The following is a 17,467-nucleotide window of genomic DNA, read 5'->3' on the forward strand; positions in this document are numbered from 1 at the left end:
TTTTTTTTCTTTCAAATTGGTTAGTTTTTCGGGATCTACGCGTCTCAAATCAAAATAACCAAAAACAAAAATAAATTCCGAATTCGCCGAAAAAGGGGTGCGACACGAGGACTTCCCAGGAGGTCACCCATCCTAGTACTACTCTCGCCCAAGCACGCTTAACTGCGGAGTTCTGATGGGATCCGGTGCATTAGTGCTGGTATGATCGCACCCATTTACTTAGAGCGTTACTTTTTATTTATACCCTTTCCAGCCCCTGATTTCTTTTAAAATGCCGTAACTTTGCGCCCGAACTAAACATTTTTTTTCTTTCAAATTGGTTAGTTTTTCGGGATCTACGCGTCTCAAATCAAAATAACCAAAAACAAAAATAAATTCCGAATTCGCCGAAAAAGGGGTGCAACACGAGGACTTCCCAGGAGGTCACCCATCCTAGTACTACTCTCGCCCAAACACGCTTAACTGCGGAGTTCTGATGGGATCCGGTGCATTAGTGCTGGTATGATCGCACCCATTTACTTAGAGCGTTAATTTTTATTTATACCCTTTCCAGCCCCTGATTTCTTTTAAAATGCCGTAACTTTGCGCCCGATCGCCCGAACTAAACATTTTTTTTCTTTCAAATTGGTTAGTTTTTCGGGATCTACGCGTCTCAAATCAAAATAACCAAAAACAAAAATAAATTCCGAATTCGCCGAAAAAGGGGTGCAACACGAGGACTTCCCAGGAGGTCACCCATCCTAGTACTACTCTCGCCCAAGCACGCTTAACTGCGGAGTTCTAATTCCGGTGCATTAGTGCTGGTATGATCGCACCCATTTACTTAGAGCGTTAATTTTTATTTACACCCTTTCCAGCCCCTGATTTCTTTTAAAATGCCGTAACTTTGCGCCCGATCGCCCGAACTAAACATTTTTTTTCTTTCAAATTGGTTAGTTTTTCGGGATCTACGCGTCTCAAATCAAAATAACCAAAAACAAAAATAAATTCCGAATTCGCCGAAAAAGGGGTGCAACAAGAGGACCTCCCAGGAGGTCACCCATCCTAGTACTACTCTCGGCCAAGCACGCTTAACTGCGGAGTTCTGATGGGATCCGGTGCATTAGTGCTGGTATGATCGCACCCATTTACTTAGAGCGTTAATTTTTATTTATACCCTTTCCAGCCCCTGATTTCTTTTAAAATGCCGTAACTTTGCGCCCGATCGCCCGAACTAAACAATTTTTTTCTTTCAAATTGGTTAGTTTTTCGGGATCTACGCGTCTCAAATCAAAATAACCAAAAACAAAAATAAATTCCGAATTCGCCGAAAAAGGGGTGCAACACGAGGACTTCCCAGGAGGTCACCCATCCTAGTACTACTCTCGCCCAAGCACGCTTAACTGCGGAGTTCTGATGGGATCCGGTGCATTAGTGCTGGTATGATCGCACCCATTTACTTAGAGCGTTAATTTTTATTTATACCCTTTCCAGCCCCTGATTTCTTTTAAAATGCCGTAACTTTGCGCCCGATCGCCCGAACTAAACATTTTTTTCTTTCAAATTGGTTAGTTTTTCGGGATCTACGCGTCTCAAATCAAAATAACCAAAAACAAAAATAAATTCCGAATTCGCCGAAAAAGGGGTGCAACACGAGGACTTCCCAGGAGGTCACCCATCCTAGTACTACTACTCTCGCCCAAGCACGCTTAACTGCGGAGTTCTGATGGGATCCGGTGCATTAGTGCTGGTATGATAGCACCCATTTACTTAGAGCGTTAATTTTTATTTATACCCTTTCCAGCCCCTGATTTCTTTTAAAATGCCGTAACTTTGCGCCAGATCGCCCAAACTAAACATTTTTTTTCTTTCAAATTGGTTAGTTTTTCGGGATCTACGCGTCTCAAATCAAAATAACCAAAAACAAAAATAAATTCCGAATTCGCCGAAAAAGGGGTGCAACACGAGGACTTCCCAGGAGGTCACCCATCCTAGTACTACTCTCGCCCAAGCACGCTTAACTGCGGAGTTCTGATGGGATCCGGTGCATTAGTGCTGGTATGATCGCACCCATTTACTTAGAGCGTTAATTTTTATTTATACCCTTTCCAGCCCCTGATTTCTTTTAAAATGCCGTAACTTTGCGCCCGATCGCCCGAACTAAACATTTTTTTTCTTTCAAATTGGTTAGTTTTTCGGGATCTACGCGTCTCAAATCAAAATAACCAAAAACAAAAATAAATTCCGATTTCGCCGAAAAAGGGGTGCAACACGAGGACTTCCCAGGAGGTCACCCATCCTAGTACTACTCTCGCCCAAGCACGCTTAACTGCGGAGTTCTGATGGGATCCGGTGCATTAGTGCTGGTATGATCGCACCCATTTACTTAGAGCGTTAATTTTTATTTATACCCTTTCCAGCCCCTGATTTCTTTTAAAATGCCGTAACTTTGCGCCCGATCGCCCGAACTAAACATTTTTTTTCTTTCAAATTGGTTAGTTTTTCGGGATCTACGCGTCTCAAATCAAAATAACCAAAAACAAAAATAAATTCCGATTTCGCCGAAAAAGGGGTGCAACACGAGGACTTCCCAGGAGGTCACCCATCCTAGTACTACTCTCGCCCAAGCACGCTTAATTGCGGAGTTCTGATGGGATCCGGTGCATTAGTGCTGGTATGATCGCACCCATTTACTTAGAGCGTTAATTTTTATTTATACCCTTTCCAGCCCCTGATTTCTTTTAAAATGCCGTAACTTTGCGCCCGATCGCCCGAACTAAACATTTTTTTTCTTTCAAATTGGTTAGTTTTTCGGGATCTACGCGTCTCAAATCAAAATAACCAAAAACAAAAATAAATTCCGATTTCGCCGAAAAAGGGGTGCAACACGAGGACTTCCCAGGAGGTCACCCATCCTAGTACTACCCTCGCCCAAGCACGCTTAACTGCGGAGTTTTGATGGGATCCGGTGCATTAGTGCTGGTATGATCGCACCCATTTACTTAGAGCGTTAATTTTTATTTATACCCTTTCCAGCCCCTGATTTCTTTTAAAATGCCGTAACTTTGCGCCCGATCGCCCGAACTAAACATTTTTTTCTTTCAAATTGGTTAGTTTTTCGGGATCTACGCGTCTCAAATCAAAATAACCAAAAACAAAAATAAATTCCGAATTCGCCGAAAAGGGGGTGCAACACGAGGACTTCCCAGGAGGTCACCCATCCTAGTACTACTCTCGCCCAAGCACGCTTAACTGCGGAGTTCTGATGGGATCCGGTGCATTAGTGCTGGTATGAGCGCACCCATTTACTTAGAGCGTTAATTTTTATTTATACCCTTTCCAGCCCCTGATTTCTTTTAAAATGCCGTAACTTTGCGCCCGATCGCCCGAACTAAACATTTTTTTCTTTCAAATTGGTTAGTTTTTCGGGATCTACGCGTATCAAATCAAAATAACCAAAAACAAAAATAAATTCCGAATTCGCCGAAAAGGGGGTGCAACACGAGGACTTCCCAGGAGGTCACCCATCCTAGTACTACTCTCGCCCAAGCACGCTTAACTGCGGAGTTCTGATGGGATCCGGTGCATTAGTGCTGGTATGATCGCACCCATTTACTTAGAGCGTTAATTTTTATTTATACCCTTTCCAGCCCCTGATTTCTTTTAAAATGCCGTAACTTTGCGCCCGATCGCCCGAACTAAACATTTTTTTCTTTCAAATTGGTTAGCTTTTCGGGATCTACGCGTCTCAAATCAAAATAACCAAAAACAAAAATCAATTCCGAATTCGCCGAAAAAGGGGTGCAACACGAGGACTTCCCAGGAGGTCACCCATCCTAGTACTACTCTCGCCCAAGCACGCTTAACTGCGGAGTACTGATGGGATCCGGTGCATTAGTGCTGGTATGATCGCACCCATTTACTTAGAGCGTTAATTTTTATTTATACCCTCTCCAGCCCCTGATTTCTTTTAAAATGCCGTAACTTTGCGCCCGATCGCCCGAACCAAACATTTTGTCTTTCAAATTGGTTAGTTTTTCGGGATCTACGCGTCTCAAATCAAAATAACCAAAAACAAAAATAAATTCCGAATTCGCCGAAAAAGGGGTGCAACACGAGGACTTCCCAGGAGGTCACCCATCCTAGTACTACTCTCGCCCAAGCACGCTTAACTGCAGAGTTCTGATGGGATCCGGTGCATTAGTGCTGGTATGATCGCACCCATTTACTTAGAGCGTTAATTTTTATTTATACCCTTTCCAGCCCCTGATTTCTTTTAAAATGCCGTAACTTTGCGCCCGATCGCCCGAACTAAACATTTTTTTTCTTTCAAATTGGTTAGTTTTTCGGGATCTACGCGTCTCAAATCAAAATAACCAAAAACAAAAATAAATTCCGAATTCGCCGAAAAAGGGGTGCGACACGAGGACTTCCCAGGAGGTCACCCATCCTAGTACTACTCTCGCCCAAGCACGCTTAACTGCGGAGTTCTGATGGGATCCGGTGCATTAGTGCTGGTATGATCGCACCCATTTACTTAGAGCGTTAATTTTTATTTATACCCTTTCCAGCCCCTGATTTCTTTTAAAATGCCGTAACTTTGCGCCCGATCGCCCGAACTAAACATTTTTTTCTTTCAAATTGGTTAGTTTTTCGGGATCTACGCGTCTCAAATCAAAATAACCAAAAACAAAAATAAATTCCGAATTCGCCGAAAAAGGGGTGCAACACGAGGACTTCCCAGGAGGTCACCCATCCTAGTACTACTCTCGCCCAAGCACGCTTAACTGCGGAGTTCTGATGGGATCCGGTGCATTAGTGCTGGTATGATCGCACCCATTTACTTAGAGCGTTAATTTTTATTTATACCCTCTCCAGCCCCTGATTTCTTTTAAAATGCCGTAACTTTGCGCCCGATCGCCCGAACCAAACATTTTGTCTTTCAAATTGGTTAGTTTTTCGGGATCTACGCGTCTCAAATCAAAATAACCAAAAACAAAAATAAATTCCGAATTCGCCGAAAAAGGGGTGCAACACGAGGACTTCCCAGGAGGTCACCCATCCTAGTACTACTCTCGCCCAAGCACGCTTAACTGCAGAGTTCTGATGGGATCCGGTGCATTAGTGCTGGTATGATCGCACCCATTTACTTAGAGCGTTAATTTTTATTTATACCCTTTCCAGCCCCTGATTTCTTTTAAAATGCCGTAACTTTGCGCCCGATCGCCCGAACTAAACATTTTTTTTCTTTCAAATTGGTTAGTTTTTCGGGATCTACGCGTCTCAAATCAAAATAACCAAAAACAAAAATAAATTCCGAATTCGCCGAAAAAGGGGTGCGACACGAGGACTTCCCAGGAGGTCACCCATCCTAGTACTACTCTCGCCCAAGCACGCTTAACTGCGGAGTTCTGATGGGATCCGGTGCATTAGTGCTGGTATGATCGCACCCATTTACTTAGAGCGTTAATTTTTATTTATACCCTTTCCAGCCCCTGATTTATTTTAAAATGCCGTAACTTTGCGCCCGATCGCCCGAACTAAACATTTTTTTTCTTTCAAATTGGTTAGTTTTTCGGGATCTACGCGTCTCAAATCAAAATAACCAAAAACAAAAATAAATTCCGATTTCGCCGAAAAAGGGGTGCAACACGAGGACTTCCCAGGAGGTCACCCATCCTAGTACTACTCTCGCCTAAGCACGCTTAACTGCGGAGTTCTGATGGGATCCGGTGCATTAGTGCTGGTATGATCGCACCCATTTACTTAGAGCGTTAATTTTTATTTATACCCTTTCCAGCCCCTGATTTCTTTTAAAATGCCGTAACTTTGCGCCCGATCGCCCGAACTAAACATTTTTTTCTTTCAAATTGGTTAGTTTTTCGGGATCTACGCGTCTCAAATCAAAATAACCAAAAACAAAAATAAATTCCGAATTCGCCGAAAAAGGGGTGCAACACGAGGACTTCCCAGAAGGTCACCCATCCTAGTACTACTCTCGCCCAAGCACGCTTAACTGCGGAGTTCTGATGGGATCCGGTGCATTAGTGCTGGTGTGATCGCACCCATTTACTTAGAGCGTTAATTTTTATTTATACCCTTTCCAGCCCCTGATTTCTTTTAAAATGCCGTAACTTTGCGCCCGATCGCCCGAACTAAACATTTTTTTCTTTCAAATTGGTTAGTTTTTCGGGATCTACGCGTCTCAAATCAAAATAACCAAAAACAAAAATAAATTCCGAATTCGCCGAAAAAGGGGTGCAACACGAGGACTTCCCAGGAGGTCACCCATCCTAGTACTACTCTCGCCCAAGCACGCTTAACTGCGGAGTTCTGATGGGATCCGTTGCATTAGTGCTGGTATGATCGCACCCATTAACTTAGAGCGTTAATTTTTATTTATACCCTTTCCAGCCCCTGATTTCTTTTAAAATGCCGTAACTTTGCGCCCGATTGCCCGAACTAAACATTTTTTTCTTTCAAATTGGTTAGTTTTTCGGGATCTACGCGTCTCAAATCAAAATAACCAAAAACAAAAATAAATTCCGAATTCGCCGAAAAAGGGGTGCAACACGAGGACTTCCCAGGAGGTCACCCATCCTAGTACTACTCTCGCCCAAGCACGCTTAACTGCGGAGTTCTGATGGGATCCGGTGCATTAGTGCTGGTATGATCGCACCCATTTACTTAGAGCGTTAATTTTTATTTATACCCTTTCCAGCCCCTGATTTCTTTTAAAATGCCGTAACTTTGCGCCCGATCGCCCGAACTAAACATTTTTTTCTTTCAAATTGGTTAGTTTTTCGGGATCTACGCGTCTCAAATCAAAATAACCAAAAACAAAAATAAATTCCGAATTCGCCGAAAAAGGGGTGCAACACGAGGACTTCCCAGGAGGTCACCCATCCTAGTACTACTCTCGCCCAAGCACGCTTAACTGCGGAGTTCTGATGGGATCCGGTGCATTAGTGCTGGTATGATCGCACCCATTTACTTAGAGCGTTAATTTTTATTTATACCCTTTCCAGCCCCTGATTTCTTTTAAAATGCCGTAACTTTGCGCCTGATCGCCCGAACTAAACATTTTTTTTCTTTCAAATTGGTTAGTTTTTCGGGATCTACGCGTCTCAAATCAAAATAACCAAAAACAAAAATAAATTCCGAATTCGCCGAAAAAGGGGTGCAACACGAGGACTTCCCAGGAGGTCACCCATCCTAGTACTACTCTCGCCCAAGCACGCTTAACTGCGGAGTTCTGATGGGATCCGGTGCATTAGTGCTGGTATGATCGCACCCATTTACTTAGAGCGTTAATTTTTATTTATACCCTTTCCAGCCCCTGATTTCTTTTAAAATGCCGTAACTTTGCGCCCGATCGCCCGAACTAAACATTTTTTTTCTTTCAAATTGGTTAGTTTTTCGGGATCTACGCGTCTCAAATCAAAATAACCAAAAACAAAAATAAATTCCGATTTCGCCGAAAAAGGGGTGCAACACGAGGACTTCCCAGGAGGTCACCCATCCTAGTACTACTCTCGCCCAAGCACGCTTAACTGCGGAGTTTTGATGGGATCCGGTGCATTAGTGCTGGTATGATCGCACCCATTTACTTAGAGCGTTAATTTTTATTTATACCCTTTCCAGCCCCTGATTTCTTTTAAAATGCCGTAACTTTACGCCCGATCGCCCGAACTAAACATTTTTTTCTTTCAAATTGGTTAGTTTTTCGGGATCTACGCGTCTCAAATCAAAATAACCAAAAACAAAAATAAATTCCGAATTCGCCGAAAAGGGGGTGCAACACGAGGACTTCCCAGGAGGTCACCCATCCTAGTACTACTCTCGCCCAAGCACGCTTAACTGCGGAGTTCTGATGGGATCCGGTGCATTAGTGCTGGTATGAGCGCACCCATTTACTTAGAGCGTTAATTTTTATTTATACCCTTTCCAGCCCCTGATTTCTTTTAAAATGCCGTAACTTTGCGCCCGATCGCCCGAACTAAACATTTTTTTCTTTCAAATTGGTTAGTTTTTCGGGATCTACGCGTCTCAAATCAAAATAACCAAAAACAAAAATAAATTCCGAATTCGCCGAAAAGGGGGTGCAACACGAGGACTTCGCAGGAGGTCACCCATCCTAGTACTACTCTCGCCCAAGCACGCTTAACTGCGGAGTTCTGATGGGATCCGGTGCATTAGTGCTGGTATGATCGCACCCATTTACTTAGAGCGTTAATTTTTATTTATACCCTTTCCAGCCCCTGATTTCTTTTAAAATGCCGTAACTTTGCGCCCGATCGCCCGAACTAAACATTTTTTTCTTTCAAATTGGTTAGCTTTTCGGGATCTACGCGTCTCAAATAAAAATAACCAAAAACAAAAATAAATTCCGAATTCGCCGAAAAAGGGGTGCAACACGAGGACTTCCCAGGAGGTCACCCATCCTAGTACTACTCTCGCCCAAGCACGCTTAACTGCGGAGTTCTGATGGGATCCGGTGCATTAGTGCTGGTATGATCGCACCCATTTACTTAGAGCGTTAATTTTTATTTATACCCTTTCCAGCCCCTGATTTCTTTTAAAATGCCGTAACTTTGCGCCCGATCGCCCGAACTAAACATTTTTTTCTTTCAAATTGGTTAGTTTTTCGGGATCTACGCGTCTCAAATCAAAATAACCAAAAACAAAAATAAATTCCGAATTCGCCGAAAAAGGGGTGCAACACGAGGACTTCCCAGGAGGTCACCCATCCTAGTACTACTCTCGCCCAAGCACGCTTAACTGCGGAGTTCTGATGGGATCCGGTGCATTAGTGCTGGTATGATCGCACCCATTTACTTAGAGCGTTAATTTTTATTTATACCCTTTCCAGCCCCTGATTTCTTTTAAAATGCCGTAACTTTGCGCCCGATCGCCCGAACTAAACATTTTTTTCTTTCAAATTGGTTAGTTTTTCGGGATCTACGCGTCTCAAATCAAAATAACCAAAAACAAAAATAAATTCCGAATTCGCCGAAAAAGGGGTGCAACACGAGGACTTCCCAGGAGGTCACCCATCCTAGTACTACTCTCGCCCAAGCACGCTTAACTGCGGAGTTCTGATGGGATCCGGTGCATTAGTGCTGGTATGATCGCACCCATTTACTTAGAGCGTTAATTTTTATTTATACCCTCTCCAGCCCCTGATTTCTTTTAAAATGCCGTAACTTTGCGCCCGATCGCCCGAACCAAACATTTTGTCTTTCAAATTGGTTAGTTTTTCGGGATCTACGCGTCTCAAATCAAAATAACCAAAAACAAAAATAAATTCCGAATTCGCCGAAAAAGGGGTGCAACACGAGGACTTCCCAGGAGGTCACCCATCCTAGTACTACTCTCGCCCAAGCACGCTTAACTGCGGAGTTCTGATGGGATCCGGTGCATTAGTGCTGGTACGATCGCACCCATTTACTTAGAGCGTTAATTTTTATTTATACCCTTTCCAGCCCCTGATTTCTTTTAAAATGCCGTAACTTTGCGCCCGATCGCCCGAACTAAACATTTTTTTCTTTCAAATTGGTTAGTTTTTCGGGATCTACGCATCTCAAATCAAAATAACCAAAAACAAAAATAAATTCCGAATTCGAAGAAAAAGGGGTGCAACACGAGGACTTCCCAGGAGGTCACCCATCCTAGTACTACTCTCGCCCAAGCACGCTTAACTGCGGAGTTCTGATGGGATCCGGTGCATTAGTGCTGGTATGATCGCACCCAGTTACTTAGAGCGTTAATTTTTTTTTATACCCTTTTCCAGCCCCTGATTTCTTTTAAAATGCCGTAACTTTGCGCCCGAACTAAACATTTTTTTCTTTCAAATTGGTTAGTTTTTCGGGATCTACGCGTCTCAAATCAAAATAACCAAAAACAAAAATAAATTCCGAATTCGCCGAAAAAGGGGTGCAACACGAGGACTTCCCAGGAGGTCACCCATCCTAGTACTACTCTCGCCCAAGCGCGCTTAACTGCGGAGTTCTGATGGGATCCGGTGCATTAGTGCTGGTATGATCGCACCCATTTACTTAGAGCGTTAATTTTTATTTATACCCTTTCCAGCCCCTGATTTCTTTTAAAATGCCGTAACTTTGCGCCCGATCGCCCGAACTTAACATTTTTTTTCTTTCAAATTGGTTAGTTTTTCGGGATCTACGCGTCTCAAATCAAAATAACCAAAAACAAAAATAAATTCCGAATTCGCCGAAAAAGGGGTGCAACACGAGGACTTCCGAGGAGGTCACCCATCCTAGTACTACTCTCGCCCAAGCACGCTTAACTGCGGAGTTCTGATGGGATCCGGTGCATTAGTGCTGGTGTGATCGCACCCATTTACTTAGAGCGTTAATTTTTATTTATACCCTTTCCAGCCCCTGATTTCTTTTAAAATGCCGTAACTTTGCGCCCGATCGCCCGAACTAAACATTTTTTTTCTTTCAAATTGGTTAGTTTTTCGGGATCTACGCGTCTCAAATCAAAATAACCAAAAACAAAAATAAATTCCGAATTCGCCGAAAAAGGGGTGCAACACGAGGACTTCCCAGGAGGTCACCCATCCTAGTACTACTCTCGCCCAAGCGCGCTTAACTGCGGAGTTCTGATGGGATCCGGTGCATTAGTGCTGGTATGATCGCACCCATTTACTTAGAGCGTTAATTTTTATTTATACCCTTTCCAGCCCCTGATTTCTTTTAAAATGCCGTAACTTTGCGCCCGATCGCCAGAACTAAACATTTTTTTTCTTTCAAATTGGTTAGTTTTTCGGGATCTACGCGTCTCAAATCAAAATAACCAAAAACAAAAATAAATTCCGAATTCGCCGAAAAAGGGGTGCAACACGAGGACTTCCCAGGAGGTCACCCATCCTAGTACTACTCTCGCCCAAGCGCGCTTAACTGCGGAGTTCTGACGGGATCCGGTGCATTAGTGCTGGTATGATCGCACCCATTTACTTAGAGCGTTAATTTTTATTTATACCCTTTCCAGCCCCTGATTTCTTTTAAAATGCCGTAACTTTGCGCCCGATCGCCCGAACTAAACATTTTTTTTCTTTCAAATTGGTTAGTTTTTCGGGATCTACGCGTCTCAAATCAAAATAACCAAAAACAAAAATAAATTCCGAATTCGCCGAAAAAGGGGTGCGACACGAGGACTTCCCAGGAGGTCACCCATCCTAGTACTACTCTCGCCCAAGCACGCTTAACTGCGGAGTTCTGATGGGATCCGGTGCATTAGTGCTGGTATGATCGCACCCATTTACTTAGAGCGTTACTTTTTATTTATACCCTTTCCAGCCCCTGATTTCTTTTAAAATGCCGTAACTTTGCGCCCGAACTAAACATTTTTTTTCTTTCAAATTGGTTAGTTTTTCGGGATCTACGCGTCTCAAATCAAAATAACCAAAAACAAAAATAAATTCCGAATTCGCCGAAAAAGGGGTGCAACACGAGGACTTCCCAGGAGGTCACCCATCCTAGTACTACTCTCGCCCAAACACGCTTAACTGCGGAGTTCTGATGGGATCCGGTGCATTAGTGCTGGTATGATCGCACCCATTTACTTAGAGCGTTAATTTTTATTTATACCCTTTCCAGCCCCTGATTTCTTTTAAAATGCCGTAACTTTGCGCCCGATCGCCCGAACTAAACATTTTTTTTCTTTCAAATTGGTTAGTTTTTCGGGATCTACGCGTCTCAAATCAAAATAACCAAAAACAAAAATAAATTCCGAATTCGCCGAAAAAGGGGTGCAACACGAGGACTTCCCAGGAGGTCACCCATCCTAGTACTACTCTCGCCCAAGCACGCTTAACTGCGGAGTTCTAATTCCGGTGCATTAGTGCTGGTATGATCGCACCCATTTACTTAGAGCGTTAATTTTTATTTACACCCTTTCCAGCCCCTGATTTCTTTTAAAATGCCGTAACTTTGCGCCCGATCGCCCGAACTAAACATTTTTTTTCTTTCAAATTGGTTAGTTTTTCGGGATCTACGCGTCTCAAATCAAAATAACCAAAAACAAAAATAAATTCCGAATTCGCCGAAAAAGGGGTGCAACAAGAGGACCTCCCAGGAGGTCACCCATCCTAGTACTACTCTCGGCCAAGCACGCTTAACTGCGGAGTTCTGATGGGATCCGGTGCATTAGTGCTGGTATGATCGCACCCATTTACTTAGAGCGTTAATTTTTATTTATACCCTTTCCAGCCCCTGATTTCTTTTAAAATGCCGTAACTTTGCGCCCGATCGCCCGAACTAAACAATTTTTTTCTTTCAAATTGGTTAGTTTTTCGGGATCTACGCGTCTCAAATCAAAATAACCAAAAACAAAAATAAATTCCGAATTCGCCGAAAAAGGGGTGCAACACGAGGACTTCCCAGGAGGTCACCCATCCTAGTACTACTCTCGCCCAAGCACGCTTAACTGCGGAGTTCTGATGGGATCCGGTGCATTAGTGCTGGTATGATCGCACCCATTTACTTAGAGCGTTAATTTTTATTTATACCCTTTCCAGCCCCTGATTTCTTTTAAAATGCCGTAACTTTGCGCCCGATCGCCCGAACTAAACATTTTTTTCTTTCAAATTGGTTAGTTTTTCGGGATCTACGCGTCTCAAATCAAAATAACCAAAAACAAAAATAAATTCCGAATTCGCCGAAAAAGGGGTGCAACACGAGGACTTCCCAGGAGGTCACCCATCCTAGTACTACTACTCTCGCCCAAGCACGCTTAACTGCGGAGTTCTGATGGGATCCGGTGCATTAGTGCTGGTATGATAGCACCCATTTACTTAGAGCGTTAATTTTTATTTATACCCTTTCCAGCCCCTGATTTCTTTTAAAATGCCGTAACTTTGCGCCAGATCGCCCAAACTAAACATTTTTTTTCTTTCAAATTGGTTAGTTTTTCGGGATCTACGCGTCTCAAATCAAAATAACCAAAAACAAAAATAAATTCCGAATTCGCCGAAAAAGGGGTGCAACACGAGGACTTCCCAGGAGGTCACCCATCCTAGTACTACTCTCGCCCAAGCACGCTTAACTGCGGAGTTCTGATGGGATCCGGTGCATTAGTGCTGGTATGATCGCACCCATTTACTTAGAGCGTTAATTTTTATTTATACCCTTTCCAGCCCCTGATTTCTTTTAAAATGCCGTAACTTTGCGCCCGATCGCCCGAACTAAACATTTTTTTTCTTTCAAATTGGTTAGTTTTTCGGGATCTACGCGTCTCAAATCAAAATAACCAAAAACAAAAATAAATTCCGATTTCGCCGAAAAAGGGGTGCAACACGAGGACTTCCCAGGAGGTCACCCATCCTAGTACTACTCTCGCCCAAGCACGCTTAACTGCGGAGTTCTGATGGGATCCGGTGCATTAGTGCTGGTATGATCGCACCCATTTACTTAGAGCGTTAATTTTTATTTATACCCTTTCCAGCCCCTGATTTCTTTTAAAATGCCGTAACTTTGCGCCCGATCGCCCGAACTAAACATTTTTTTTCTTTCAAATTGGTTAGTTTTTCGGGATCTACGCGTCTCAAATCAAAATAACCAAAAACAAAAATAAATTCCGATTTCGCCGAAAAAGGGGTGCAACACGAGGACTTCCCAGGAGGTCACCCATCCTAGTACTACTCTCGCCCAAGCACGCTTAATTGCGGAGTTCTGATGGGATCCGGTGCATTAGTGCTGGTATGATCGCACCCATTTACTTAGAGCGTTAATTTTTATTTATACCCTTTCCAGCCCCTGATTTCTTTTAAAATGCCGTAACTTTGCGCCCGATCGCCCGAACTAAACATTTTTTTTCTTTCAAATTGGTTAGTTTTTCGGGATCTACGCGTCTCAAATCAAAATAACCAAAAACAAAAATAAATTCCGATTTCGCCGAAAAAGGGGTGCAACACGAGGACTTCCCAGGAGGTCACCCATCCTAGTACTACTCTCGCCCAAGCACGCTTAACTGCGGAGTTTTGATGGGATCCGGTGCATTAGTGCTGGTATGATCGCACCCATTTACTTAGAGCGTTAATTTTTATTTATACCCTTTCCAGCCCCTGATTTCTTTTAAAATGCCGTAACTTTGCGCCCGATCGCCCGAACTAAACATTTTTTTCTTTCAAATTGGTTAGTTTTTCGGGATCTACGCGTCTCAAATCAAAATAACCAAAAACAAAAATAAATTCCGAATTCGCCGAAAAGGGGGTGCAACACGAGGACTTCCCAGGAGGTCACCCATCCTAGTACTACTCTCGCCCAAGCACGCTTAACTGCGGAGTTCTGATGGGATCCGGTGCATTAGTGCTGGTATGAGCGCACCCATTTACTTAGAGCGTTAATTTTTATTCATACCCTTTCCAGCCCCTGATTTCTTTTAAAATGCCGTAACTTTGCGCCCGATCGCCCGAACTAAACATTTTTTTCTTTCAAATTGGTTAGTTTTTCGGGATCTACGCGTATCAAATCAAAATAACCAAAAACAAAAATAAATTCCGAATTCGCCGAAAAGGGGGTGCAACACGAGGACTTCCCAGGAGGTCACCCATCCTAGTACTACTCTCGCCCAAGCACGCTTAACTGCGGAGTTCTGATGGGATCCGGTGCATTAGTGCTGGTATGATCGCACCCATTTACTTAGAGCGTTAATTTTTATTTATACCCTTTCCAGCCCCTGATTTCTTTTAAAATGCCGTAACTTTGCGCCCGATCGCCCGAACTAAACATTTTTTTCTTTCAAATTGGTTAGCTTTTCGGGATCTACGCGTCTCAAATCAAAATAACCAAAAACAAAAATCAATTCCGAATTCGCCGAAAAAGGGGTGCAACACGAGGACTTCCCAGGAGGTCACCCATCCTAGTACTACTCTCGCCCAAGCACGCTTAACTGCGGAGTTCTGATGGGATCCGGTGCATTAGTGCTGGTATGATCGCACCCATTTACTTAGAGCGTTAATTTTTATTTATACCCTTTCCAGCCCCTGATTTCTTTTAAAATGCCGTAACTTTGCGCCCGATCGCCCGAACTAAACATTTTTTTCTTTCAAATTGGTTAGTTTTTCGGGATCTACGCGTCTCAAATCAAAATAACCAAAAACAAAAATAAATTCCGAATTCGCCGAAAAAGGGGTGCAACACGAGGACTTCCCAGGAGGTCACCCATCCTAGTACTACTCTCGCCCAAGCACGCTTAACTGCGGAGTTCTGATGGGATCCGGTGCATTAGTGCTGGTATGATCGCACCCATTTACTTAGAGCGTTAATTTTTATTTATACCCTTTCCAGCCCCTGATTTCTTTTAAAATGCCGTAACTTTGCGCCCGATCGCCCGAACTAAACATTTTTTTCTTTCAAATTGGTTAGTTTTTCGGGATCTACGCGTCTCAAATCAAAATAACCAAAAACAAAAATAAATTCCGAATTCGCCGAAAAAGGGGTGCAACACGAGGACTTCCCAGGAGGTCACCCATCCTAGTACTACTCTCGCCCAAGCACGCTTAACTGCGGAGTTCTGATGGGATCCGGTGCATTAGTGCTGGTATGATCGCACCCATTTACTTAGAGCGTTAATTTTTATTTATACCCTCTCCAGCCCCTGATTTCTTTTAAAATGCCGTAACTTTGCGCCCGATCGCCCGAACCAAACATTTTGTCTTTCAAATTGGTTAGTTTTTCGGGATCTACGCGTCTCAAATCAAAATAACCAAAAACAAAAATAAATTCCGAATTCGCCGAAAAAGGGGTGCAACACGAGGACTTCCCAGGAGGTCACCCATCCTAGTACTACTCTCGCCCAAGCACGCTTAACTGCGGAGTTCTGATGGGATCCGGTGCATTAGTGCTGGTATGATCGCACCCATTTACTTAGAGCGTTAATTTTTATTTATACCCTTTCCAGCCCCTGATTTCTTTTAAAATGCCGTAACTTTGCGCCCGATCGCCCGAACTAAACATTTTTTTTCTTTCAAATTGGTTAGTTTTTCGGGATCTACGCGTCTCAAATCAAAATAACCAAAAACAAAAATAAATTCCGATTTCGCCGAAAAAGGGGTGCAACACGAGGACTTCCCAGGAGGTCACCCATCCTAGTACTACTCTCGCCCAAGCACGCTTAATTGCGGAGTTCTGATGGGATCCGGTGCATTAGTGCTGGTATGATCGCACCCATTTACTTAGAGCGTTACTTTTTATTTATACCCTTTCCAGCCCCTGATTTCTTTTAAAATGCCGTAACTTTGCGCCCGAACTAAACATTTTTTTTCTTTCAAATTGGTTAGTTTTTCGGGATCTACGCGTCTCAAATCAAAATAACCAAAAACAAAAATAAATTCCGAATTCGCCGAAAAAGGGGTGCAACACGAGGACTTCCCAGGAGGTCACCCATCCTAGTACTACTCTCGCCCAAACACGCTTAACTGCGGAGTTCTGATGGGATCCGGTGCATTAGTGCTGGTATGATCGCACCCATTTACTTAGAGCGTTAATTTTTATTTATACCCTTTCCAGCCCCTGATTTCTTTTAAAATGCCGTAACTTTGCGCCCGATCGCCCGAACTAAACATTTTTTTTCTTTCAAATTGGTTAGTTTTTCGGGATCTACGCGTCTCAAATCAAAATAACCAAAAACAAAAATAAATTCCGAATTCGCCGAAAAAGGGGTGCAACACGAGGACTTCCCAGGAGGTCACCCATCCTAGTACTACTCTCGCCCAAGCACGCTTAACTGCGGAGTTCTAATTCCGGTGCATTAGTGCTGGTATGATCGCACCCATTTACTTAGAGCGTTAATTTTTATTTACACCCTTTCCAGCCCCTGATTTCTTTTAAAATGCCGTAACTTTGCGCCCGATCGCCCGAACTAAACATTTTTTTTCTTTCAAATTGGTTAGTTTTTCGGGATCTACGCGTCTCAAATCAAAATAACCAAAAACAAAAATAAATTCCGAATTCGCCGAAAAAGGGGTGCAACAAGAGGACCTCCCAGGAGGTCACCCATCCTAGTACTACTCTCGGCCAAGCACGCTTAACTGCGGAGTTCTGATGGGATCCGGTGCATTAGTGCTGGTATGATCGCACCCATTTACTTAGAGCGTTAATTTTTATTTATACCCTTTCCAGCCCCTGATTTCTTTTAAAATGCCGTAACTTTGCGCCCGATCGCCCGAACTAAACAATTTTTTTCTTTCAAATTGGTTAGTTTTTCGGGATCTACGCGTCTCAAATCAAAATAACCAAAAACAAAAATAAATTCCGAATTCGCCGAAAAAGGGGTGCAACACGAGGACTTCCCAGGAGGTCACCCATCCTAGTACTACTCTCGCCCAAGCACGCTTAACTGCGGAGTTCTGATGGGATCCGCTGCATTAGTGCTGGTATGATCGCACCCATTTACTTAGAGCGTTAATTTTTATTTATACCCTTTCCAGCCCCTGATTTCTTTTAAAATGCCGTAACTTTGC

The 17,467-nt window shown here is 43.2% G+C and overlaps 57 non-coding genes across 57 annotated transcripts; all 57 read right to left on the reverse strand.

Annotated features, from left to right (window-relative positions):
• Positions 1 to 94: 94 nt before the first annotated feature.
• On the reverse strand, positions 95 to 213 carry LOC145572859 (5S ribosomal RNA). The gene has a single exon (XR_014096984.1). It is a non-coding gene; the product is annotated as a 5S ribosomal RNA (ribosomal RNA).
• A 181-nt stretch (positions 214 to 394) lies between these two features.
• LOC145573998 (5S ribosomal RNA) lies at positions 395 to 513 on the reverse strand. The gene has a single exon (XR_014097970.1). It is a non-coding gene; the product is annotated as a 5S ribosomal RNA (ribosomal RNA).
• A 189-nt stretch (positions 514 to 702) lies between these two features.
• On the reverse strand, positions 703 to 817 carry LOC145573131 (5S ribosomal RNA). The gene has a single exon (XR_014097243.1). It is a non-coding gene; the product is annotated as a 5S ribosomal RNA (ribosomal RNA).
• Positions 818 to 1,006: 189 nt separating this feature from the next.
• On the reverse strand, positions 1,007 to 1,125 carry LOC145573091 (5S ribosomal RNA). The gene has a single exon (XR_014097204.1). It is a non-coding gene; the product is annotated as a 5S ribosomal RNA (ribosomal RNA).
• A 189-nt stretch (positions 1,126 to 1,314) lies between these two features.
• LOC145573099 (5S ribosomal RNA) lies at positions 1,315 to 1,433 on the reverse strand. Its single transcript, XR_014097212.1, has one exon. It is a non-coding gene; the product is annotated as a 5S ribosomal RNA (ribosomal RNA).
• Positions 1,434 to 1,621: 188 nt separating this feature from the next.
• On the reverse strand, positions 1,622 to 1,743 carry LOC145573070 (5S ribosomal RNA). The gene has a single exon (XR_014097183.1). It is a non-coding gene; the product is annotated as a 5S ribosomal RNA (ribosomal RNA).
• A 189-nt stretch (positions 1,744 to 1,932) lies between these two features.
• On the reverse strand, positions 1,933 to 2,051 carry LOC145573111 (5S ribosomal RNA). Its single transcript, XR_014097223.1, has one exon. It is a non-coding gene; the product is annotated as a 5S ribosomal RNA (ribosomal RNA).
• Positions 2,052 to 2,240: 189 nt separating this feature from the next.
• LOC145573122 (5S ribosomal RNA) lies at positions 2,241 to 2,359 on the reverse strand. Its single transcript, XR_014097234.1, has one exon. It is a non-coding gene; the product is annotated as a 5S ribosomal RNA (ribosomal RNA).
• Positions 2,360 to 2,548: 189 nt separating this feature from the next.
• LOC145572880 (5S ribosomal RNA) lies at positions 2,549 to 2,667 on the reverse strand. Its single transcript, XR_014097005.1, has one exon. It is a non-coding gene; the product is annotated as a 5S ribosomal RNA (ribosomal RNA).
• A 189-nt stretch (positions 2,668 to 2,856) lies between these two features.
• Positions 2,857 to 2,975, reverse strand: LOC145572871 (5S ribosomal RNA). Its single transcript, XR_014096996.1, has one exon. It is a non-coding gene; the product is annotated as a 5S ribosomal RNA (ribosomal RNA).
• Positions 2,976 to 3,163: 188 nt separating this feature from the next.
• On the reverse strand, positions 3,164 to 3,282 carry LOC145573960 (5S ribosomal RNA). The gene has a single exon (XR_014097932.1). It is a non-coding gene; the product is annotated as a 5S ribosomal RNA (ribosomal RNA).
• A 188-nt stretch (positions 3,283 to 3,470) lies between these two features.
• On the reverse strand, positions 3,471 to 3,589 carry LOC145573133 (5S ribosomal RNA). The gene has a single exon (XR_014097245.1). It is a non-coding gene; the product is annotated as a 5S ribosomal RNA (ribosomal RNA).
• A 188-nt stretch (positions 3,590 to 3,777) lies between these two features.
• LOC145572821 (5S ribosomal RNA) lies at positions 3,778 to 3,896 on the reverse strand. Its single transcript, XR_014096947.1, has one exon. It is a non-coding gene; the product is annotated as a 5S ribosomal RNA (ribosomal RNA).
• Positions 3,897 to 4,083: 187 nt separating this feature from the next.
• On the reverse strand, positions 4,084 to 4,202 carry LOC145573988 (5S ribosomal RNA). The gene has a single exon (XR_014097960.1). It is a non-coding gene; the product is annotated as a 5S ribosomal RNA (ribosomal RNA).
• A 189-nt stretch (positions 4,203 to 4,391) lies between these two features.
• Positions 4,392 to 4,510, reverse strand: LOC145572977 (5S ribosomal RNA). Its single transcript, XR_014097095.1, has one exon. It is a non-coding gene; the product is annotated as a 5S ribosomal RNA (ribosomal RNA).
• A 188-nt stretch (positions 4,511 to 4,698) lies between these two features.
• On the reverse strand, positions 4,699 to 4,817 carry LOC145573144 (5S ribosomal RNA). The gene has a single exon (XR_014097256.1). It is a non-coding gene; the product is annotated as a 5S ribosomal RNA (ribosomal RNA).
• A 187-nt stretch (positions 4,818 to 5,004) lies between these two features.
• On the reverse strand, positions 5,005 to 5,123 carry LOC145573989 (5S ribosomal RNA). Its single transcript, XR_014097961.1, has one exon. It is a non-coding gene; the product is annotated as a 5S ribosomal RNA (ribosomal RNA).
• A 189-nt stretch (positions 5,124 to 5,312) lies between these two features.
• On the reverse strand, positions 5,313 to 5,431 carry LOC145573093 (5S ribosomal RNA). The gene has a single exon (XR_014097206.1). It is a non-coding gene; the product is annotated as a 5S ribosomal RNA (ribosomal RNA).
• Positions 5,432 to 5,620: 189 nt separating this feature from the next.
• Positions 5,621 to 5,739, reverse strand: LOC145572878 (5S ribosomal RNA). The gene has a single exon (XR_014097003.1). It is a non-coding gene; the product is annotated as a 5S ribosomal RNA (ribosomal RNA).
• Positions 5,740 to 5,927: 188 nt separating this feature from the next.
• On the reverse strand, positions 5,928 to 6,046 carry LOC145572850 (5S ribosomal RNA). Its single transcript, XR_014096975.1, has one exon. It is a non-coding gene; the product is annotated as a 5S ribosomal RNA (ribosomal RNA).
• A 188-nt stretch (positions 6,047 to 6,234) lies between these two features.
• LOC145572870 (5S ribosomal RNA) lies at positions 6,235 to 6,353 on the reverse strand. Its single transcript, XR_014096995.1, has one exon. It is a non-coding gene; the product is annotated as a 5S ribosomal RNA (ribosomal RNA).
• Positions 6,354 to 6,541: 188 nt separating this feature from the next.
• Positions 6,542 to 6,660, reverse strand: LOC145573156 (5S ribosomal RNA). Its single transcript, XR_014097267.1, has one exon. It is a non-coding gene; the product is annotated as a 5S ribosomal RNA (ribosomal RNA).
• Positions 6,661 to 6,848: 188 nt separating this feature from the next.
• LOC145573168 (5S ribosomal RNA) lies at positions 6,849 to 6,967 on the reverse strand. The gene has a single exon (XR_014097278.1). It is a non-coding gene; the product is annotated as a 5S ribosomal RNA (ribosomal RNA).
• A 189-nt stretch (positions 6,968 to 7,156) lies between these two features.
• Positions 7,157 to 7,275, reverse strand: LOC145573180 (5S ribosomal RNA). Its single transcript, XR_014097289.1, has one exon. It is a non-coding gene; the product is annotated as a 5S ribosomal RNA (ribosomal RNA).
• Positions 7,276 to 7,464: 189 nt separating this feature from the next.
• Positions 7,465 to 7,583, reverse strand: LOC145572936 (5S ribosomal RNA). Its single transcript, XR_014097057.1, has one exon. It is a non-coding gene; the product is annotated as a 5S ribosomal RNA (ribosomal RNA).
• A 188-nt stretch (positions 7,584 to 7,771) lies between these two features.
• Positions 7,772 to 7,890, reverse strand: LOC145573962 (5S ribosomal RNA). The gene has a single exon (XR_014097934.1). It is a non-coding gene; the product is annotated as a 5S ribosomal RNA (ribosomal RNA).
• A 188-nt stretch (positions 7,891 to 8,078) lies between these two features.
• Positions 8,079 to 8,197, reverse strand: LOC145573952 (5S ribosomal RNA). The gene has a single exon (XR_014097924.1). It is a non-coding gene; the product is annotated as a 5S ribosomal RNA (ribosomal RNA).
• Positions 8,198 to 8,385: 188 nt separating this feature from the next.
• On the reverse strand, positions 8,386 to 8,504 carry LOC145573191 (5S ribosomal RNA). Its single transcript, XR_014097300.1, has one exon. It is a non-coding gene; the product is annotated as a 5S ribosomal RNA (ribosomal RNA).
• Positions 8,505 to 8,692: 188 nt separating this feature from the next.
• LOC145573204 (5S ribosomal RNA) lies at positions 8,693 to 8,811 on the reverse strand. Its single transcript, XR_014097311.1, has one exon. It is a non-coding gene; the product is annotated as a 5S ribosomal RNA (ribosomal RNA).
• Positions 8,812 to 8,999: 188 nt separating this feature from the next.
• On the reverse strand, positions 9,000 to 9,118 carry LOC145573217 (5S ribosomal RNA). The gene has a single exon (XR_014097323.1). It is a non-coding gene; the product is annotated as a 5S ribosomal RNA (ribosomal RNA).
• Positions 9,119 to 9,305: 187 nt separating this feature from the next.
• Positions 9,306 to 9,424, reverse strand: LOC145574005 (5S ribosomal RNA). Its single transcript, XR_014097977.1, has one exon. It is a non-coding gene; the product is annotated as a 5S ribosomal RNA (ribosomal RNA).
• A 188-nt stretch (positions 9,425 to 9,612) lies between these two features.
• Positions 9,613 to 9,731, reverse strand: LOC145573229 (5S ribosomal RNA). The gene has a single exon (XR_014097324.1). It is a non-coding gene; the product is annotated as a 5S ribosomal RNA (ribosomal RNA).
• Positions 9,732 to 9,912: 181 nt separating this feature from the next.
• Positions 9,913 to 10,031, reverse strand: LOC145572824 (5S ribosomal RNA). Its single transcript, XR_014096950.1, has one exon. It is a non-coding gene; the product is annotated as a 5S ribosomal RNA (ribosomal RNA).
• Positions 10,032 to 10,220: 189 nt separating this feature from the next.
• On the reverse strand, positions 10,221 to 10,339 carry LOC145572973 (5S ribosomal RNA). The gene has a single exon (XR_014097092.1). It is a non-coding gene; the product is annotated as a 5S ribosomal RNA (ribosomal RNA).
• Positions 10,340 to 10,528: 189 nt separating this feature from the next.
• LOC145572825 (5S ribosomal RNA) lies at positions 10,529 to 10,647 on the reverse strand. The gene has a single exon (XR_014096951.1). It is a non-coding gene; the product is annotated as a 5S ribosomal RNA (ribosomal RNA).
• Positions 10,648 to 10,836: 189 nt separating this feature from the next.
• On the reverse strand, positions 10,837 to 10,955 carry LOC145572922 (5S ribosomal RNA). The gene has a single exon (XR_014097044.1). It is a non-coding gene; the product is annotated as a 5S ribosomal RNA (ribosomal RNA).
• Positions 10,956 to 11,144: 189 nt separating this feature from the next.
• Positions 11,145 to 11,263, reverse strand: LOC145573210 (5S ribosomal RNA). The gene has a single exon (XR_014097317.1). It is a non-coding gene; the product is annotated as a 5S ribosomal RNA (ribosomal RNA).
• A 181-nt stretch (positions 11,264 to 11,444) lies between these two features.
• Positions 11,445 to 11,563, reverse strand: LOC145573999 (5S ribosomal RNA). The gene has a single exon (XR_014097971.1). It is a non-coding gene; the product is annotated as a 5S ribosomal RNA (ribosomal RNA).
• A 189-nt stretch (positions 11,564 to 11,752) lies between these two features.
• On the reverse strand, positions 11,753 to 11,867 carry LOC145573132 (5S ribosomal RNA). Its single transcript, XR_014097244.1, has one exon. It is a non-coding gene; the product is annotated as a 5S ribosomal RNA (ribosomal RNA).
• A 189-nt stretch (positions 11,868 to 12,056) lies between these two features.
• Positions 12,057 to 12,175, reverse strand: LOC145573092 (5S ribosomal RNA). Its single transcript, XR_014097205.1, has one exon. It is a non-coding gene; the product is annotated as a 5S ribosomal RNA (ribosomal RNA).
• A 189-nt stretch (positions 12,176 to 12,364) lies between these two features.
• Positions 12,365 to 12,483, reverse strand: LOC145573240 (5S ribosomal RNA). Its single transcript, XR_014097325.1, has one exon. It is a non-coding gene; the product is annotated as a 5S ribosomal RNA (ribosomal RNA).
• Positions 12,484 to 12,671: 188 nt separating this feature from the next.
• On the reverse strand, positions 12,672 to 12,793 carry LOC145573071 (5S ribosomal RNA). Its single transcript, XR_014097184.1, has one exon. It is a non-coding gene; the product is annotated as a 5S ribosomal RNA (ribosomal RNA).
• Positions 12,794 to 12,982: 189 nt separating this feature from the next.
• LOC145573252 (5S ribosomal RNA) lies at positions 12,983 to 13,101 on the reverse strand. Its single transcript, XR_014097326.1, has one exon. It is a non-coding gene; the product is annotated as a 5S ribosomal RNA (ribosomal RNA).
• A 189-nt stretch (positions 13,102 to 13,290) lies between these two features.
• Positions 13,291 to 13,409, reverse strand: LOC145573263 (5S ribosomal RNA). Its single transcript, XR_014097327.1, has one exon. It is a non-coding gene; the product is annotated as a 5S ribosomal RNA (ribosomal RNA).
• A 189-nt stretch (positions 13,410 to 13,598) lies between these two features.
• LOC145572881 (5S ribosomal RNA) lies at positions 13,599 to 13,717 on the reverse strand. Its single transcript, XR_014097006.1, has one exon. It is a non-coding gene; the product is annotated as a 5S ribosomal RNA (ribosomal RNA).
• A 189-nt stretch (positions 13,718 to 13,906) lies between these two features.
• Positions 13,907 to 14,025, reverse strand: LOC145572937 (5S ribosomal RNA). The gene has a single exon (XR_014097058.1). It is a non-coding gene; the product is annotated as a 5S ribosomal RNA (ribosomal RNA).
• A 188-nt stretch (positions 14,026 to 14,213) lies between these two features.
• LOC145573963 (5S ribosomal RNA) lies at positions 14,214 to 14,332 on the reverse strand. The gene has a single exon (XR_014097935.1). It is a non-coding gene; the product is annotated as a 5S ribosomal RNA (ribosomal RNA).
• A 188-nt stretch (positions 14,333 to 14,520) lies between these two features.
• On the reverse strand, positions 14,521 to 14,639 carry LOC145573274 (5S ribosomal RNA). Its single transcript, XR_014097328.1, has one exon. It is a non-coding gene; the product is annotated as a 5S ribosomal RNA (ribosomal RNA).
• A 188-nt stretch (positions 14,640 to 14,827) lies between these two features.
• On the reverse strand, positions 14,828 to 14,946 carry LOC145573279 (5S ribosomal RNA). The gene has a single exon (XR_014097329.1). It is a non-coding gene; the product is annotated as a 5S ribosomal RNA (ribosomal RNA).
• A 188-nt stretch (positions 14,947 to 15,134) lies between these two features.
• Positions 15,135 to 15,253, reverse strand: LOC145573287 (5S ribosomal RNA). Its single transcript, XR_014097336.1, has one exon. It is a non-coding gene; the product is annotated as a 5S ribosomal RNA (ribosomal RNA).
• A 188-nt stretch (positions 15,254 to 15,441) lies between these two features.
• On the reverse strand, positions 15,442 to 15,560 carry LOC145573298 (5S ribosomal RNA). The gene has a single exon (XR_014097347.1). It is a non-coding gene; the product is annotated as a 5S ribosomal RNA (ribosomal RNA).
• A 187-nt stretch (positions 15,561 to 15,747) lies between these two features.
• LOC145573309 (5S ribosomal RNA) lies at positions 15,748 to 15,866 on the reverse strand. The gene has a single exon (XR_014097358.1). It is a non-coding gene; the product is annotated as a 5S ribosomal RNA (ribosomal RNA).
• A 189-nt stretch (positions 15,867 to 16,055) lies between these two features.
• Positions 16,056 to 16,174, reverse strand: LOC145572882 (5S ribosomal RNA). Its single transcript, XR_014097007.1, has one exon. It is a non-coding gene; the product is annotated as a 5S ribosomal RNA (ribosomal RNA).
• A 181-nt stretch (positions 16,175 to 16,355) lies between these two features.
• On the reverse strand, positions 16,356 to 16,474 carry LOC145574000 (5S ribosomal RNA). Its single transcript, XR_014097972.1, has one exon. It is a non-coding gene; the product is annotated as a 5S ribosomal RNA (ribosomal RNA).
• Positions 16,475 to 16,663: 189 nt separating this feature from the next.
• Positions 16,664 to 16,778, reverse strand: LOC145573134 (5S ribosomal RNA). Its single transcript, XR_014097246.1, has one exon. It is a non-coding gene; the product is annotated as a 5S ribosomal RNA (ribosomal RNA).
• A 189-nt stretch (positions 16,779 to 16,967) lies between these two features.
• On the reverse strand, positions 16,968 to 17,086 carry LOC145573094 (5S ribosomal RNA). Its single transcript, XR_014097207.1, has one exon. It is a non-coding gene; the product is annotated as a 5S ribosomal RNA (ribosomal RNA).
• Positions 17,087 to 17,275: 189 nt separating this feature from the next.
• LOC145572908 (5S ribosomal RNA) lies at positions 17,276 to 17,394 on the reverse strand. Its single transcript, XR_014097031.1, has one exon. It is a non-coding gene; the product is annotated as a 5S ribosomal RNA (ribosomal RNA).
• Positions 17,395 to 17,467: the final 73 nt, after the last annotated feature.

This window comes from Chenopodium album, chromosome 12, assembly GCF_948465745.1.
Source record: "Chenopodium album chromosome 12, dcCheAlbu1.1, whole genome shotgun sequence".
In the NCBI taxonomy this organism is placed as follows: domain Eukaryota; kingdom Viridiplantae; phylum Streptophyta; class Magnoliopsida; order Caryophyllales; family Amaranthaceae; genus Chenopodium; species Chenopodium album.